Source organism: Lissotriton helveticus, chromosome 6 (genome assembly GCF_964261635.1).
Source record: "Lissotriton helveticus chromosome 6, aLisHel1.1, whole genome shotgun sequence".
Classification (NCBI taxonomy): Eukaryota; Metazoa; Chordata; class Amphibia; order Caudata; family Salamandridae; genus Lissotriton; species Lissotriton helveticus.
Window position 1 is genome coordinate 1819734464 of NC_136067.1, and position 18570 is coordinate 1819753033.

At 44.9% G+C, this 18570-nt stretch overlaps 1 protein-coding gene across 4 annotated transcripts in view; it reads right to left on the bottom strand.

The window, feature by feature from the left end:
- The window catches only part of BICRAL (BICRA like chromatin remodeling complex associated protein), an 883634-nt gene that overhangs the window by 90849 nt on the left and 774215 nt on the right, over positions 1-18570 (bottom strand). The window lies entirely within an intron of this gene.

An 18570-nucleotide genomic window follows, 5' to 3' on the forward strand; every position in this document is an offset into this window, starting at 1 on the left:
CGTGGGCTCCCAAACATTCAAAAGACAGCGACGAGGTTCCGGTCGCAAGGATATCCCCGTCACCACAGTCATCAGATCAAGCACGGCCACCCAATAAGCAGCCACCATCGGGCACTCCCAAAGAATATGCAGGAAAGTAGCACGCAAACCACATCCACGCTTACACAGTCCGTCGGAGGAAAAGCCCATCACTATCAATCGCGGTCCCGTCACGTACACCCGATGAAGGATCTTCAATTGGACCAAACGGAGTCGAGCCGGTATAGCCACCTCCTTCGGAGAGGAGAGGGCCGATTGCCAATCCTCATCATCAAGTTCCAACCCATCTCCCATCCACTGTTCCCGAAGCCGGGCCAATAAGTCAGTCCGATTGTTAATCAACTTTTTATAAATCAGGGAGATAGTGCTATCAGGAAGATGTTCGTCAAGGATACGGTCTTCAAGTGGGGAAGAGTCAGGCGGAATCTCACCAGGAGCAAACACCGAAACCAAAGCGTGCTTGATCTGTAAATAACGAAAAAATTCCCGACTACTCAGGCCGTAGTCAGCCTGGAGGGCCTGAAACGGGCGCACCGAACCCTTAGAATATACATCCCCCACTTTAGAGATCCCAATCAGGTCCCAACGGTCAAAACCCTTGGAAGACCAAAGACCGCCCAGACGTTCTGAAGCATAAAGCGGCGTCGCCAACGTCAAGCGATCCTCCCAGCCCAGGCTCACATTCGCAGCACGCCACACAGTCAAAGCAGTCAAAGTAGGTCCCACAAGATGGCGCCCAGCGGAGCGAGAATAGAGCACTCTATTAAAGTCACCTCCCGGAAGCTGAAGTTTATCCATCTCAAACGCCGGATTACGACCCGGAGAGAACATAGCGTGATTAATAGCGGACAGATGGGAAGCCCAGCAGTATCTCTTAATATCGGGGAGCGCCATGCCCCCATCGTACCACGGGATGGAAAGTTTAGCGAGAGCAATGCGCGGTCGCCCATCCCAAATAAGTTGCCTCTGAAGGCTCTCAATCTCCCGAAAATAGGTCTTGGGGATAGGATCATAATAATTCTGGAGAGCGTAGAGAAACCGCGGTAGTGACATCATCTTAAACAGGGCCGCCCGACCCAATGGAGACAGGGGAAGTTTGCGCCAGCGGGCAACGTCCAAACGGAGCCTAAGCAACGGGGGAAGGAGATTACGATCAAAACGAAGGGACGGATCCAAGGTAACGAACACCCCCAAGTATTTGAAACCATCCCGGACCACCTGAAGAGGAAGTCTACTCGGCAACGGAGGCAAGATACCAGACAAAACGTATACACAGGATTTAGACCAGTTGATGACGAGGCCTGAGTTAGCGCCAAAGGACGCAAGAACGTCAAATAAAACAGATAGAGACTTGCGAGGGGAAGTAAGATACAAGAGGATGTCGTCCGCATAAAGCGAGACGCGGTCTTCGAAGTCCGGGGCCCAACGAATACCTTTAAGGGACGGCTCCCAACGGAGCCAGGCCGCCAACGGTTCAAGAGCGAGCGCGAACAACAGAGGGGACAAGGGGCAGCCCTGACGGGTACCCCTGCCCAAGGAAAAGGGGGCCGACACTCTACCGTTCACTACAACTTGCGCCAGAGGTTTCGCGTACAACAGCCTAATCCAGCTAATAAACTCGCACCCGAATCCGAATTTCTCAAGTGTCGCCCATAAATAGGGCCACTCCACAGTATCAAAGGCCATGGAGGCATCCAGGGACGCCAAAATGGCCGGTTCAGTCAAAAGCCCCGCCCTCGCCAGCGCGCCGTGAAGGCGACGTAAATTCAGAGCAGTGTTGCGATGCGGGATAAAGCCAGACTGATCCGGATGGACCAACTCTCCAAGAACCGAAAGGAGACGAGTCGCCAAAAGTTTAGCCAACACCTTAGGTTCAACGTTTAATAGGGATATGGGCCTATACGAGGAACAGAGGTCACGTGGTTTACCCTCTTTGGGAATGACGACGATTGTCGCCAGACGTTGATCATAGGGAAGCATGTTCCGCTCACGAGATTCTAGAAACATGGCGCGGAGATACGGCGCCACCTTATCGGGGCATAATTTGTACAACTCAATAGGCAAACCGTTCGGGCCCAGTGCTTTGCCCGAACGGAGCGATCGAACTGCATTGGCTATCTCATCATTCGTAAAAGGGGAGTCCAAAGCAATACGGTCCAAGTCGGCGACACAGGGCAAAGCGATATCACGCAGAAGAAGGCGGGAGTCGGCAACATCCCTCATAGACACGGGAGCATATACCACACGGAAATATTCCGCAAAACGATCAACAATGGCGGTCGGATCTATCACTTTCTCACCACTCGCAGACTGAATCACGGGCACCACACGATTAACCCTTTCTTTCTTGTCCAACCACGCTAGGAGTTTTCCCGCTTTGTCACCCACATCATACAATCTGCCCTGCTGCTCACGAAACATCACCTTTGCAGCGTCAGTGACCAGAGATTTATATGCAAACTGTTTGAGACCCAGGGCATGGAGTTTGTCAGGCGTGACACCAGATTCCAACTCGTCCTCCAAAGCAGAGATCTCCCCCTCAAGTTCCACCACCTCCTTCCTCCCTGCCCTCTTAGCTTCAACAATCAAGGAAAGGGCCTGTCCACGAATCACAGTTTTAAAAGCCTCCCACAGGGACACAGCCGAAGAGACCGACCCCTCAGCGGCGAGTGATCAGAAATACCCCTCGGCAAGTGTAAAATCTCACGAACCGCCGATGATTGGGCTGCGGGCATCAGGAAATAATCCAGCCGGGACAGACTGCCATGGGCCCCAGAATGGAAGGTGTATTGGAGTTGAGTAGGATGCAACAGTCGCCAGCAGTCCACAAGGCCAAAGGTATCTATAAACCCACCCAACCACTGCTGAGCCTGCGGGGTATCTCTAGGGGGATAGCGATCGTGAAGGCCGGAAAGCACCGAATTAAAATCACCGGCAAGAAAGAGAGTGCTATCAGGGAGATCCAACAGAACACGGCCCAAGTCAGTAAAAGTAGAGGCCTGCAAACCCGGGGGAACATAAACATTGAAGAGAGATAGGGTGCGGCCTTCATATCTACCCACCAGGACAGTATATCTCCCACGGTCATCATGAATCACCTCATCTATAGCCAAGGGGAGGGAGGTTCGAACAAGAATACCCACACCCCTAGATCCGGAGGTAAACCCTGAGTGCGCCACAAGGCGGTAGCCCCATCTATTCATCGCATAACAAACATTACCAATCAAATGGGTTTCTTGCATGAAAACAATGTCCGGTGACAGACGTCGAATACATTTTAAGACCACACTGCGCTTAATACGATCTCCCAGGCCATTAACGTTCCAGGAAAGAAATTTCAACCCTCTACCCCCCATCCCAACCACCCGAGCCAAGACCCCTCGTCCATGAGCTAGACATCAGAAACAGCAGCAAACACAGGAGCAAATCGCCTTGAAAACAACACACAGAAAAGAAAAAACTTCCCAACCCCCCTCCCCCAAACTGAAGAGAAACACCCCCCACCCTGCACCCCTGCAAAAAGCTAAAGAGCCACCCCAACCTGCAGTGTGCCTGTCGCCCAAGAACCCCTATTCTACACAAAGACCCCGGAGGAGGAAAGGTCTCCGTTCCATCCACCCCCCGACCTCAGCAAGAACAAAAATAACAAACGAAAAGACAGAATGATCACAATGTAGAGGGACGCCGGCCAACACTCCTGAGAATGTATTCAAAATAAGACATAAGAGCCGAACAGTTAGATCTCCACACCACCTTCGGCACCGCCAGGGTGAGCGGCGGAGTCTGTCTCAGGAGGACGGTCAGGCAATGAGTCCAGCCAGTCATTAACAGCATCTGGTCGATCAAAGAAAAGGGTACGTTCATTGTATTCAACCCGGAGTCTAGTGGGAAAGAGCATGGCGTAACGTAGGCCCCGATCCCGGAGACGTTTCTTGGCACCACGAAACTCCATACGTTGTCTCTGAACCTGTTGGGAAAAGTCCGGGTAAAAGTTCACCGTAGCGTTCTCAAAGGCCACCGGGCCCTTCACCCGCGAGGCCTGCAGGATAGCGTCCCGGTCTCTATAATGAAAAAGCTTCGCTACAATGGGTCTCGGCGGGGCTCCCGGCTTGACTTTGCCCCCTGGAACACGATGTGCACGTTCCACCGTGAAAAATTTTGTGAGACCAGAAGGGGCCAAATGGTTCAAGACCAGATCCTCAACCAGGAGATCCACCGAGTGGGGTTCAGGGTTTTCCGGTACACCAACCAGGCGAACATTGCAGCGACGCGCCCTATTTTCAAAGTCCTCCAGGCGACGGGTCATGAAGTCGTTCCCCCTACGGAGATTTCCAATCTCAGTTTGGAGCTCCGAGACGTCATTCGTAAGGCTAGAGGATTTAATATCCAGTGATTGTACCCTCTCATTCGTCTTGCCGAGATCAGCACGAATCAGATTCACCTCAATAGCCACGGTGTCAAGTTTGTGGGCCAAGGCCTCGTACTGTAGGCCGATGGATTCTCTCACACCCGAGATGGCGCCCATGATATCCTGTAAGGAGGGCTCCGCCGATTCTTCCAAAATTCGTTCGGACGCAATACTAGAACCAGGCAGGGCAGCTCCGGGGGACCCCTTAGAATGGGTATAACGGTCCATGACATTCGACTGAACTGGAGCTCCGCGCAGAGGTGTTTTCGTCTTGCGCGTCTCTCTGTCCCCTCTGCCCGCCATTTTGAAGATGCGTCACAGGACGAGCCACCAGGTTCGACGGGCCCGACACCCAAAGTACAGGATCAAAAGTACATAAAAAGGGGGCACAACTCGGGTAGAGGTCGCCAAACCAGCAAATAGGTCACATGAAAGCCCAACAGCCGATCTGCCTCCAAGTCTCAGTCGCAACACGACATCCACAGCCGTGGCCCAAGTCGGAACAGAATCGAAACCGAAACCTAGGAAGGGGGGACCCACAAGGCCAGATCTCCTGCCGTTGTTGTTCAATTGCAGGACGGCTACAGTACCGCACCCCGTCCCGGGCGCACCTCAAGGGCGGAGCCCAAAAGTTCAGAGCACCATAACTCAGGAATACGAGATCCAAATCGATTCCTGAAAAGTGCCAGGGTAATCAGCCAAGCGTCCCCTACACGAATTCTTGCAAGAAATCAGGATTCAGCCAGGATAAAATGTCGGGAGCGGCGAGGGTCCGGAGAGCGCTGTGCTCAAGCGGCCATCTCGGATGCCCGCCAAGCTCCTCCTGAAAGAAAGTCTTGATACAGTAAACGATGTAAACAAGGGGATACAAAATTTTCTCAAAGTTCAAATGAATAGTTTTATTCGACTAGTCACATATTTCAATCATAGCGACATTGTTCATTGTTCATAAGACAGATCGTTCTTTTATGCTCAGAAGTATCCGATTGTAGTATCAGTGTCTCTATGCATTTCAGGACTGTAGCCCTTCCTCAGGGGACTAGTTACAATCTGTGAATAAAATTACAAGTATTCAGGTAGTGGTTTCACCCTCACAGAGCAAGTACTTTAAACATGACTCCGACATAGCTTTAAATCATGCAAGAAATATCGAGTAGTGCCAGGTGTTAATAATCACGAGTAATTGTGTGGCAACAGGGAATATCACGGAGAGTAAAAAAAGAGAGTAACTGAACAAGTGTGTGTTACAAAGCGTAAGGCTCTCCATCTAAAATAGACATCCATAGGTGAAAAGCGGAAATGTGGGTGATAGTGCATAAATAAATTAGGAGAAAATAAACTCAGATCACAAAGTCGATTACACTCTTAGTGATGTGGACATACGCAGGGATGTTAGATATGAAACCCGAGTGCATGATATCTACTGAGAAGCCGTTAGGTGAGCCCCCATAGTCAGCATTAACAAGATGTTACAATCAACAGTACTAGCTTACCTAACAAATCTATCAAGCAGAGTCCTGGTATCTCAGGCGTGTTAGTATTCCGTGTGACAATACGGAAGTAAGTAGGTGCGTTAGCAGAGTGCGTGACGTATGTAATCGGAAACAAACAGAGGACTGGTAAAAAGTCGGCACGAAATGCCGGTCAAAAAGAATATCGTATTATTGAGGGTTAAAAATAGCAGAAAAGTTAACCGAACATTGAATGAAAAATAACAGCATGAAAACAAAAAGTAAAAGGTACCGACAGTCAGAAAGGTCAAAGGGTACTAATATAAAACTATTCATTTGAACTTTGAGACAATTTTGTATCCCCTTGTTTACATCGTTTACTGCATTAAGACTTTCTTTCAAGGATATTAATCCCTACTGGAGTGCCTTTGGAAGTAGTGTCGGTGATTCCTACACTCCCTTAGCATTTCTGTTCAAATTTGAGTCCCCTGAGGCCAGAAGGGACTTATTCCACGGCACCCGCAAAATCTTACAGTTATCTGCACTTGGAAAAAAAACGTTGTCTACCTTATCAAGAAGGAGTGCCGCACATCAACCTTTTCTGTACTTACTGGAGGTACCTGGTGGGCTAGTTGGCCCCCTTAGGATTGAAGGGGACTTAATCCTCTAACTCAAAACATGCCACAGGGTACATTTGCACACTTGTCAAATCAGGCTACGCCCCCTCCCTGCACCACTGTGCAAACGCGCCCCCTGGTGCGTTGTAAATCGGGGGATTAAATCCCCTTGAGTCCTGATGGTCCCTGGGGTCCATCTAGCCCACCAGGTAACTCCAGTAAGCGCCACAGAGCTGCGTTGCAGAAAGGTGTAAAAAGGGGCATGGCCTCGGACCAGCTCTCTGCAAGGCAGCCCTGTGGGGCGTACTGGAGGTACCTGGTGGGCTAGTTGGCCCCCAGGGACCCCCAGTATTGAAGGGGAATTAATTCCCCCATCTTAAAATGCGCCACAGGACACATTTGCAGAGTGTTGCAGGGATGGGGCGGGGCCTCCGGTACGACGACTTTTTTTTCTTTTTTTTCAATTATTTAGAAGGTGGCTGTGTCGCCCCCCTTCTTATTTCTTTTTTTAGGCCCTGGGGACCCCATTCCCCAGGGCACAACCCCTTTAAAAAAAAAATCTAAATGGGAAGGGGGCCGCGTGTGCCCCCTTCCCGTGGCCAATTCTGGCCCCGGGGACCTCATCCCCGGGGCGTGGCCACATATATATATTTATTTAAGGGCCTCCTGAGGCCTCCGTCCTTTATTTTTTAACATTTTTTGAGGGGGGTGGGGTCCGATCATATCAGAGCCACAAACATTCCTACCCACAGTATCTATTCTTTTGTGTTCCCTCTCTGGAGGTACTAATGTTTCTGGTGCAGATGGATGCATCTTCCGGACTGCAGAAACAATCAGGATCTGTCTTTGGTTCTTGTCGGAGACAGATACAATCTTGTGGTTTGTACTTTTTAGGAAATGTGGTGTTGCTGATGTTAAAGTGGCTGGTGTCAAGAAGTTTTCTTCCTTTAGTTCAGGAGAACCTGGGACAATAATACCAAAAACTATGGTACTCCAATCTGCATGCAAAATCTCCCAAAGTGACCGGTCATATCATTCGAGCCAGGTGGCGTCACTGGTTGTTTTCAGCTAAATCACAGCAAAACCACACATTTCACTGTCAGCAGCATCAAATCGTTTACTCTCTCAGTGAGGAGGGACTGAGGTTTCAGGCATGGATGCATATTTTTTTCTCACAGTCGACACAATAACAGAAGGAGCATAGAAACCTTGTCTGATGGTTTCAAATTCTTAAGAAGTCTAGAGGTCTCCATTTTGATGGCTGCTGGTGAGAAGATTTTTTTCTTTTACCAGTTCTATGAACCCTTGCACTAGAGGTAATACTGATCTTCAAGTAGCTCTAGGCTGTAAAGTTTCCATGATGACAGAAACAGTAGTATGAGCAACTTTCAGTTGGAAGTTGAGACTGTTAGCACTTCTGATAAGGACGTTATGAAAAATGGAAATGTTATCCACCAGCGAGGTATGTTGTGGAGAAGTCGGTATAAAAGTCAGGCCTAGGTGGAGTAAGACCCAGAAGAACTATGAGATGAAGGAGAAGCTACTGGTGGTGGAGATCTTGTTGATGTTTTCATATGTAGTTTTTCAGATATGTGGAAACAACAGTGAGGTGGAACAACCAAAGACATAGAGGTTGTGTGTCTTGAGGCGGAGACATAGATGTGCTTCTTTGTATCCTGACTGGCTTTGGTAGAATGCCCAAATGATGTTGAGGCACTTAAAGAGGTTCAGAGGCTCGAATTGTAATTCTGGAGATATTATCTGGTAAAGGTGAAGCTGAGGGAGAAAAAACAACTGACTACAAGAAGCTCTCGACAGAGAGTTAGAGGCATGTCTCGGGGTTGAGTTTAGTGACTGAGTGTAGATCAGCATAGGCCTGGAATGTCTCAACTGTGATCTGTTTGATCTTGATTGTTTCCACAGCTGTATTCTTATTAATGTCAATGATAGTGTTACAGGCGAAAAAAGTCTCAACGTTGATGGCATTGATCATGATGGTACAGTTGTCTGTAGTATTGTCGTCGGTCTTGATGATGATGGCTCCTCTAACAAATAGTGAAGGTATTAGAAAAAAAAGCAGTATTTTTCAAATCTAAATGGAAAACCATGGTGAAAGCAAGTTAGAAACGGCACATTTTGTGAGAAAATCTCATTTATTAGGAATTAGACATAACAAACTAAGGAGCAAATCCTTCTTATAGTGTTCTACGATCCAGTCAGCATGAGCTGGCAAAAATAAGTAAAGCTGAGATTTTTCCTCTTTTTCAAAATGTCCACCGCCATAAAAAAAAATATTATATATATATATATATATATATATATATATATATATATATATATATATATATATACATCCAAAACTCCGTGACTGAGGAGCAGGCAACTCTCCCTCGCCTCGTACACAGCAAGCACGGACAAGGACCAGCAGGTAGGTGCAGAAAATGTGTTTGCAATATGTCCCCATAGCATTTCAGCTCGTCCGAGCCTTGTTCACATGACAATGTCATATTGGAAGACTTTCAATTTTAAAGTGACAGTCCCTTTTTCAAATTAAACCACGTGGTAGTGCTGGCAATAGACATGGAAAAGTTACTTCGGCCATTTCAGGTACTTCGCAACAGACTAAACATAGTTGAAAATAATAATATTATAAAAAATGTAAATCATGATGCGTAAACCAAAGAAGTTTGAAACCATAATTAAAATTGTTAATCAATATTCATTGTCCACTCAATACCTGTGTGTAAACAGTGCAAATATGCTTATATCATGCAACATAGCATTTGTGCAAAATACGCTGTTATCAACTCACTGGTCTGCATAAATGCAAACAATGACAAAAAGTCGGCATTTATAATGAGCAGGCCGTTTTCCACAGTGCACATAAGTATGTATCAATCAAATGATAAAACCATAGTTAAAAACATCGTTATAAATACTCATTGCCTTTGCCTACTCACAAAAGTGCAAATATGCTCATATCGTGCAAAATAGCATGTATGCAATATACGCTGTTGTCAACTTTATGGTCTGCATAAATGAAGGCAATGATTGAAATGTCGACATTTGTAATGAGCAGACTATTACATGCAGTGCAAATAAGTATGGATCAAACAAATGATGGGATAAATCCCGAAATACATTGTTTCCTTTTTTGTTCGTTGCCGTCACTGCCATCCATGTACTTGTCCCTACTATCTAAGTGCAAACGGTGTGATGAAAAAACATTAGTGATAGTGTTTGTTAAAAAATCAAACATTCGTTGATTGGTGGTATTTTTTAAAAACATGATTGATATTGTCTCACTGTATTCTTGTATCTTTTCTTGGTATGCATATTCTGATAACATGTAGGTAAACTAGAAATTCTTGCTACGCTAGTTCGTAAAGCTCGACTTATAGCTCTTCAAGGTCTCACATATGTTGACTGATTTGACTCCTCGATGCCTGTAATACATAATATGACCTGCTTATAAGGTTATCCCAGAGACTTAGGTTAGAGGCATGTTCTGTGTTATGTTTGGTGGAAACTGCAAGTTTGCGCCCATGGAGTACCCCACTAGAATTCCCAATCACACATCAGATATAGCAATGTCATCTACGCCTAAAATTCTTAAAGTGTTGCGGTCCTGGTTAGTTAATATATACATTTATAAATAAATAAGTATATAAATATATGTCTGAACCCTTCAATATTTGGGTCGATAGATAAATAAATACTCTAAAAATTCCTCACATTACATCTATAAATAACTAAATAAAAAAACAGAACTGGCCGGGGCAGAATAGCAGCTTATTTCTGAACAAATCTGAATGTACTTGCAGGCATTGCCCTCTAATGATGGGACGTATACTGATCTAATACAGAACCAGATATTGTCATGGTATATATTTAGAGAACAGTGACTTATCCTAAGCATGTGTGCAAATCTTCAGTGATATTGAGGCCACCCTAGGTCTTGGAATCTAGCTGGAGAATGTATCTTGTAGCTAACTTCCGGAGCTTAGATTCTTTGTCACCACCCCTACTGCTGGATGTGACTGCATTGATGAAAAAATATTTAAGACCCTGGTTGTTACTGTGGTGCACCTCCCTAAAATGCCTAGCCACTGGGTAGGTGTTGTCCTGGTTGGCTATGGCCCGAAGATGCTGCAAAATGCGTTTGTGTACAGCATGCTTGGTACTCCCTATGTACTTAAGTCCACAAGGGCAAATAAGCACGTATACTGCAGATTCAATTTTGCAGGTTAAAACTTTACTAATTTTATGTTCCCTGCTGCTGAAAGGATATGTGTAGGTTTTCATGTTGACTCCATGGGTGCAAGACTTGAAGGTTTTATATTCATAAAAACCACTATCGCTCTGGAGCCATGTTGTTTTCTCAAATGTCTCAGGACTGGTGTTAACTAAACTGTCCCTCATAGAGGGAGCCTTGCTATATGTAATGGAGACTTTGCGAGGTAGGGTTGGACCTATAACTGGGTCACTCAATACACTTGGCCAGTTCCTATTTATGATCTTGTACAGATCAGAGGGCTGCCTACTGAAGCCCGTGATGAATCTGAACGGGTTAGGTTTGCTAACCCCTTGAACATCGCAAATTGTAATTGCATATATATATAAATAAAAGATACCAGTCACTTCCTTCAGATTATTGAAAAATTAAACCAAACCTACACATCTGATGATGATACTCTTCTGGCTACATTTGATGTTACATCATTATACACCAATATACCACATGAGGATGCGCTTATGGCGTTATCTGAAGCTCTTAGTAAAAGAACTGTGAAAAAACCATCAACAAATGTGCTTACCAACTTTGCTAGAGTTATACTTAAATCCAACAATTTTACATTCAATGGTAAACACTATCTGCAGATACAAGGTACTTCCATGGGTACTCGGATGGCTCCATCCTATGCAAATATCTTCATGGGCAAACTAGAGAACAGTATACTTGCTACTTCTAGCAACAAACCACTGGTATGGCTACGATACATTGATGACATATTTATAATATGGAATGCAGGAAGTAGAACATTGGAACAATTTACAGCTAATATCAACAATATCCATCCTACCATCAAATTTACCAGCAGCAATACAAAACAGAAGCATCATCTCCCTTTTCTGGATGTGCTAGTTACCATTCATGAACACAAAATTACAACTGATCTGTACCACAAGCCTACAGATGCTCATTTGTATCTAAACTGGACTTCATGTCACCCACATCACACTAAACTGAGCATCATCTACAGCCAAGCACTCAGAAGAAGACGCATCTGCAGCAATGAGGAAACCTGTAAAGACCATCTACAGGAGCTTGCTACATTATTTAGAAGGCGAGGCTATCCTCTGCATATCATACAGCAACAAATTGACAAGTCTTTGCAGTTACCCAGAGAAGCACTTATTTGGAATACCAACGCCAGAAACAAAAGTAATAGAACTCCAGTTGTAGTTGACTATCATCCATCAGCTCCCAACTACATAAATATAATGCAAAAAACATTTCCCTTACTGTCCACTTGTGAAAATTTGCAAAAGGTTTTTCCAAAACCGCCAGTAATTGCTTACCGCAGAGCTCCAAATTTACGATCTCTTATTGTGAGAGCTGAACTCAAGCAACCTGTAACAAATGCAGGGGTTCATTGCTGTGACTCTAAAAGGTGCTTCACGTGTGAATACCTTTTACAAACATCATCAGTTACTAGTTATGTTACCAGAAGGACTATGCAATAAGGCAGCATCTTACATGTCGCTCAACATGCATTATTTATGTGATTCAGTGCCAACGGCAAAGCTGTAAAAAACAATATGTAGGCCAAACAGTGAATGACCTCCGCACACGATTCAGGAACGACAAATCAGCAATAATTAATAAGAAAATTGACCAGCCTGTAGCCAATCATTTTAACCTTGTGGATCATTCACTATCAGATTTGAAGATTTTTCCCGTAGAACATGTCTCAAAGGAAGAACTACTGGACTCCAGGGAAAACTTCTGGATGTACCGTTTAAAATCATTGCATCCAGATGGACTGAACATTACTGACAATATAACCTGATTACTGCATATCTCAAGAACTCTCAGGACTGCATTGATTCCACATTCCAAATGGAATCTTCACTCATGATGCTTTTTGACAATTCAGCTGTGTCATCTGTGCAGCCACTGAGCTTACCATCTTAAAACTACCTGAGGAAGGCGGAAGCTGAAACGTTGTAGTGGAAATATATTTTTGTTCTCTGGTAAATCTATCTGTTTGAGTCACTTCTTTCTTGGCTATATATATATTCACTGAAAAAACCATAGGTTTCAGGCCTTATATAGTTAGGAATTAGCATTTAAAAAACCTTTGAAATTAACTGAAAAAAACATAGGTGATGTCACTGACCATGTCATGAATGATCTAATATGTGACATCATCAGCAGTGGATTGCGGGTGCGCGAAATATAGTTAGTACTATATAGGAGCAATTTCAATGGTTTTGTATGAGTGAAATGTCCAGCTAACTATAACGTCCCTGAAACCTATGTTTTTTTTAGTGAATTTTTAAGGTTTTTTAAATGCTAATTTCTAACTATAACGTACCTGAAACGTATGTTTTTTTCAGTGAATTTCAATGGTGTTTAAATGCTAATTTCTAACTATGACATCCCTATTAAGTCCCCTTGAACCCTGAATGTCCCTGGTGGCAAAGTAGCCCACCAGGTACATCCAGTAAGCGCCAAGGACCTGCGTTTCAGAGAGGTGTTCTGAGGCCACGCTGCAAACGCGGCTGCTGGCACACTGCTGCTCAGAGGATGAAGTCCACTTGTGTCTTGAGGTCCTCAGGACCCTGGAGGCCCACGAGCAGCGTACCAGAAGTCGCGTTTCCAGAGTGGTGTAAAAAGGGGCGTGGCCTCGGAGCACCTCTCTGCAACGCAGCACTGTGGCGTTTACAAGAGGTACCTGATGGACTAGTTGGGCCCCAGGGACCCTCAGGATTGAAGGGGAATTAATCCCCCAACTTAAAATGCGCCACAGGGCGCATTTGCACTGTGGTGCAGGGAGGGGGTGGGGCCTGATGTGAAAAGTGTGCAAACGCACCCTGTGGCGCTTTTAAGTTGGGTGATTAAGTCTCCTTGAATCCTGAGGGTCCCTGAGGGCCAACTAGCCCACCAGTTACCTCCAGTAAGCGCCGCAGAGCTGTGTTGCAGAGTGGTAAAAAAAGGGGGCGAGGCCTTGAACCACCACTCTGCAACGCAGCTCCCTGGCACTTACTGGAGGTGAAATGCTAAGGGAGTGTAGGAATCACCGACACTACTTCCAAAGGCACTCCAGTAGGGATTAATATCCTTGAAAGAAAGTCTTGATACAGTAAACGATGTAAACAAGGGGATACAAAATTTTCTCAAAGTTCAAATGAATAGTTTTATTCGACTAGTCACATATTTCAATCATAGCGACATTGTTCATTGTTCATAAGACAGATCGTTCTTTTATGCTCAGAAGTATCCGATTGTAGTATCAGTGTCCCTATGCATTTCAGGACTGTAGCCCTTCCTCAGGGGACTAGTTACAATCTGTGAATAAAATTACAAGTATTCAGGTAGTGGTTTCACCCTCACAGAGCAAGTACTTTAAACATGACTCCGACATAGCTTTAAATCATGCAAGAAATATCGAGTAGTGCCAGGTGTTAATAATCACGAGTAATTGTGACGGCAACAGGGAATATCACGGAGAGTAAAAAAAGAGAGTAACTGAACAAGTGTGTGTTACAAAGCGTAAGGCTCTCCATCTAAAATAGACATCCATAGGTGAAAAGCGGAAATGTGGGTGATAGTGCATAAATAAATTAGGAGAAAATAAACTCAGATCACAAAGTCGATTACACTCTTAGTGATGTGGACATACGCAGGGATGTTAGATATGAAACCCGAGTGCATGATATCTACTGAGAAGCCGTTAGGTGAGCCCCCATAGTCAGCATTAACAAGATGTTACAATCAACAGTACTAGCTTACCTAACAAATCTATCAAGCAGAGTCCTGGTATCTCAGGCGTGTTAGTATTCCGTGTGACAATACGGAAGTTAGTAGGTGCGTGACGTATGTCATCGGAAACAAACAGAGGACTGGTAAAAAGTCGGCACGAAATGCTGGTCAAAAAGAATATCGTATTATTGAGGGTTAAAAATAGCAGAAAAGTTAACCGAACATTGAATGAAAAATAACAGCAAGAAAACAAAAAGTAAAAGGTACCGACAGTCAGAAAGGTCAAAGGGTACTAATATAAATGGAAGTAAAGGACGGACAAGTTAGTGCAGCCATCTTGAGGGAGGTTCAAAGGGGAAGGGTATAAGTCTAATGGGTACAAGGTCCCGAACACACACAAACGAAAAAGTTTGAAGTAACAAGATATAGATGACACGTGATTAATAAACAACAAGTATAGTAAAAGGGAAAGAGTAAGAGAATAGAAGGAAAATGAGTTAACGCAGGAAAGGATAGTATGATGAGACTCGAGTGTGTACATCAAAGAAAGCAACTGTATTCCATTCTGTCGTTGAGGCCTTTCGGTTGGCAGGCATCAAGTCTCTTGATCCAAACAATTTCTCTTTGTAAGTCTTTTTCTGTTGTCGACGCCCAGTCTTGTAGGTACAGTCTCCAAAACAAGGAACCTCAATTGGCTGACATTGTGGTTGTTTGAGGTGAAATGTGCAGCAAGGGGTGATTTCACAGTCTTGTTCCTTAATGTGCTCTTGTGTTCGGTTAGACGAACTTTTATTTTCCTCTCCGTTTTACCCACATAGGGTAAACCACACGGGCATTTGAGTTAATAAACAACATTCATAGCTTCAATACCTCTATTGTGAGGTATAGAAGTATACTTGTTGTTTATTAATCACGTATCATCTATATCTTGTTACTTCAAACTTTTTCGTATCTGTGTGTTCGGGACCTTGTACCCATTAGACTTATACCCTTCCCCTTTGAACCTCCCTCAAGATGGCTGCACTAACTTGTCCGTCCTTTACTTTCATTTATATTAGTACCCTTTGACCTTTCTGACTGTCGGTACCTTTTACTTTTTGTTTTCTTGCTGTTATTTTTCATTCAATGTTCGGTTAACTTTTCTGCTATTTTTAACCCTCAATAATACGATATTCTTTTTGACCGGCATTTCGTGCCGACTTTTTACCAGTCCTCTGTTTGTTTCCGATTACATACGTCACGCACTCTGCTAACGCACCTACTTACTTCCGTATTGTCACACAGAATACTAACACGCCTGAGATACCAGGACTCTGCTTGATAGATTCGTTCGGTAAGCTCGTACTGTTGATTGTAACATCTTGTTAATGCTGACTATGGGGGCTCACCTAACAGCTTCTCAGTAGATATCATGCACTCGGGTTTCATATCTAACATCCCTGCGTATGTCCACATCACTAAGAGTGTAATCGACTTTGTGATCTGAGTTTATTTTCTCCCAATTTATTTATGCACTATCACCCACATTTCCGCTTTTCACCTATGGATGTCTATTTTAGATGGAGAGCCTTACGCTTTGTAACACACACTTGTTCAGTTACTCTCTTTTTTTACTCTCCGTGATATTCCCTGTTGCCACACAATTACTCATGATTATTAACACCTGGCACTACTCGATATTTCTTGCATGATTTAAAGCTATGTCGCAGTCATGTTTAAACGTACTTGCTCTGTGGGGGTGAAACCACTACCTGAATACTTGTAATTTTATTCACAGATTGTAACTAGCCCCCTGTGGAAGGGCTACAGTCCCGAAATGCATAGAGACACTGATACTACAATCGGATACTTCTGAGCATAAAAGAACGATCTGTCTTATGAACAATGAACAATGTCGCTATGATTGAAATATGTGACTAGTCGAATAAAACTATTCATTTGAACTTTGAGACAATTTTGTATCCCCTTGTTTACATCGTTTACTGCATTAAGACTTTCTTTCAAGGATATTAATCCCTACTGGAGTGCCTTTGGAAGTAGTGTCGGTGATTCCTACACTCCCTTAGCATTTCTGTTCAAATTTGAGTCCCCTGAGGCCAGAAGGGACTTATTCCACGGCACCCGCAAAATCTTACAGTTATCTGCACTTGGAAAAAAAACGTTGTCTACCTTATCAAGAAGGAGTGCCGCACATCAACCTTTTCTGTACTTACTGGAGGTACCTGGTGGGCTAGTTGGCCCCCTTAGGATTGAAGGGGACTTAATCCTCTAACTCAAAACATGCCACAGGGTACATTTGCACACTTGTCAAATCAGGCCACGCCCCCTCCCTGCACCACTGTGCAAACGCGCCCCCTGGTGCGTTGTAAATCGGGGGATTAAATCCCCTTGAGTCCTGATGGTCCCTGGGGTCCATCTAGCCCACCAGGTAACTCCAGTAAGCGCCACAGAGCTGCGTTGCAGAAAGGTGTAAAAAGGGGCATGGCCTCGGACCAGCTCTCTGCAAGGCAGCCCTGTGGGGCGTACTGGAGGTACCTGGTGGGCTAGTTGGCCCCCAGGGACCCCCAGTATTGAAGGGGAATTAATTCCCCCATCTTAAAATGCGCCACAGGACACATTTGCAGAGTGTTGCAGGGATGGGGCGGGGCCTCCGGTACGACGACTTTTTTTTCAATTATTTAGAAGGTGGCTGTGTCGCCCCCCTTCTTATTTCTTTTTTTAGGCCCTGGGGACCCCATTCCCCAGGGCACAACCCCTTTAAAAAAAAAAATCTAAATGGGAAGGGGACCTCATCCCCGGGGCGTGGCCACATATATATATTTATTTAAGGACCTCCTGAGGCCTCCGTCCTTTATTTTTTAACATTTTTTGAGGGGGGGTGGGGTCCGATCATATCAGAGCCACAAACATTCCTACCCACAGTATCTATTCTTTTGTGTTCCCTCTCTGGAGGTACTAATGTTTCTGGTGCAGATGGATGCATCTTCCGGACTGCAGAAACAATCAGGATCTGTCTTTGGTTCTTGTCGGAGACAGATACAATCTTGTGGTTTGTACTTTTTAGGAAATGTGGTGTTGCTGATGTTAAAGTGGCTGGTGTCAAGAAGTTTTCTTCCTTTAGTTCAGGAGAACCTGGGACAATAATACCAAAAACTATGGTACTCCAATCTGCATGCAAAATTTGCTGCATCTCTTACCAATATGTCTTAAGTACGTCATCAACTGGTGATGTTCTTACAAGAGATTCTGTAAGCCAGGTTGGTGTGTAGGATCTACTTCTAGAGTGATCTTTAGATGTACTTTGAGACGTGGAGGGTGTTATTTCTCTTTTTCATCTATCCAAAGTACGGACACCTGTATGTGATCTATGAGGCAAATGGAGAAACTGGAGGAGTCTGATGTGGTGTGGATTGTGCCAGTGAAGCAATGGACCAAAGTGGAACCAGACGGTCTGGTAGAGGCTTCAGTGTCAATGGGCTTAAAGGAGCATGCAAAGGATCCTATGCAGGAATGACTTACCTTGGTCTTGGAGGCAGCACAGGATCTAAAGGTACTAAAGCACGAGAATGGACAAAAGAAAGGGTATGGATTGGCCCTGAAGAGTGCCTAGATGATGATCTTCTTGACATTGAACTTCTAGAGGTTGATCGTATGGAGGATTCTGGCCTCATAGATGTTTTTGGTGGGGAGGTGTGGGCTGGTAACAAGGCCACCAGGAAGTCACTTTCTGAGCACCCATCCTGGCCCGTGGTTATCCTACACCATACGTGTTAGTGGCCGCCCAGAGAGCAACCTAGAGGATTGCCTAAGAACACATTTACTGCACAGAGGGACCGTGGCACAGCTCTGTTACCGCAACGTGAAGATTTCTGCCCTGTAGAGGCCTGCAAGCGTTTTTGAGCCGGGAGACTGCTAGTAAAGCCTGGAGGGCATGGACAGCCCTGGGGCCACGCAGCCAGCTATTGTGCCTGGGTCTTGAGGCAGTAACTCAGCGAGAGCCAGAACCAACTGATAGCCAAGCCCGGTGAGATGCAAGACAGCAGGGAGGTGCTTCAGTCGAATGTG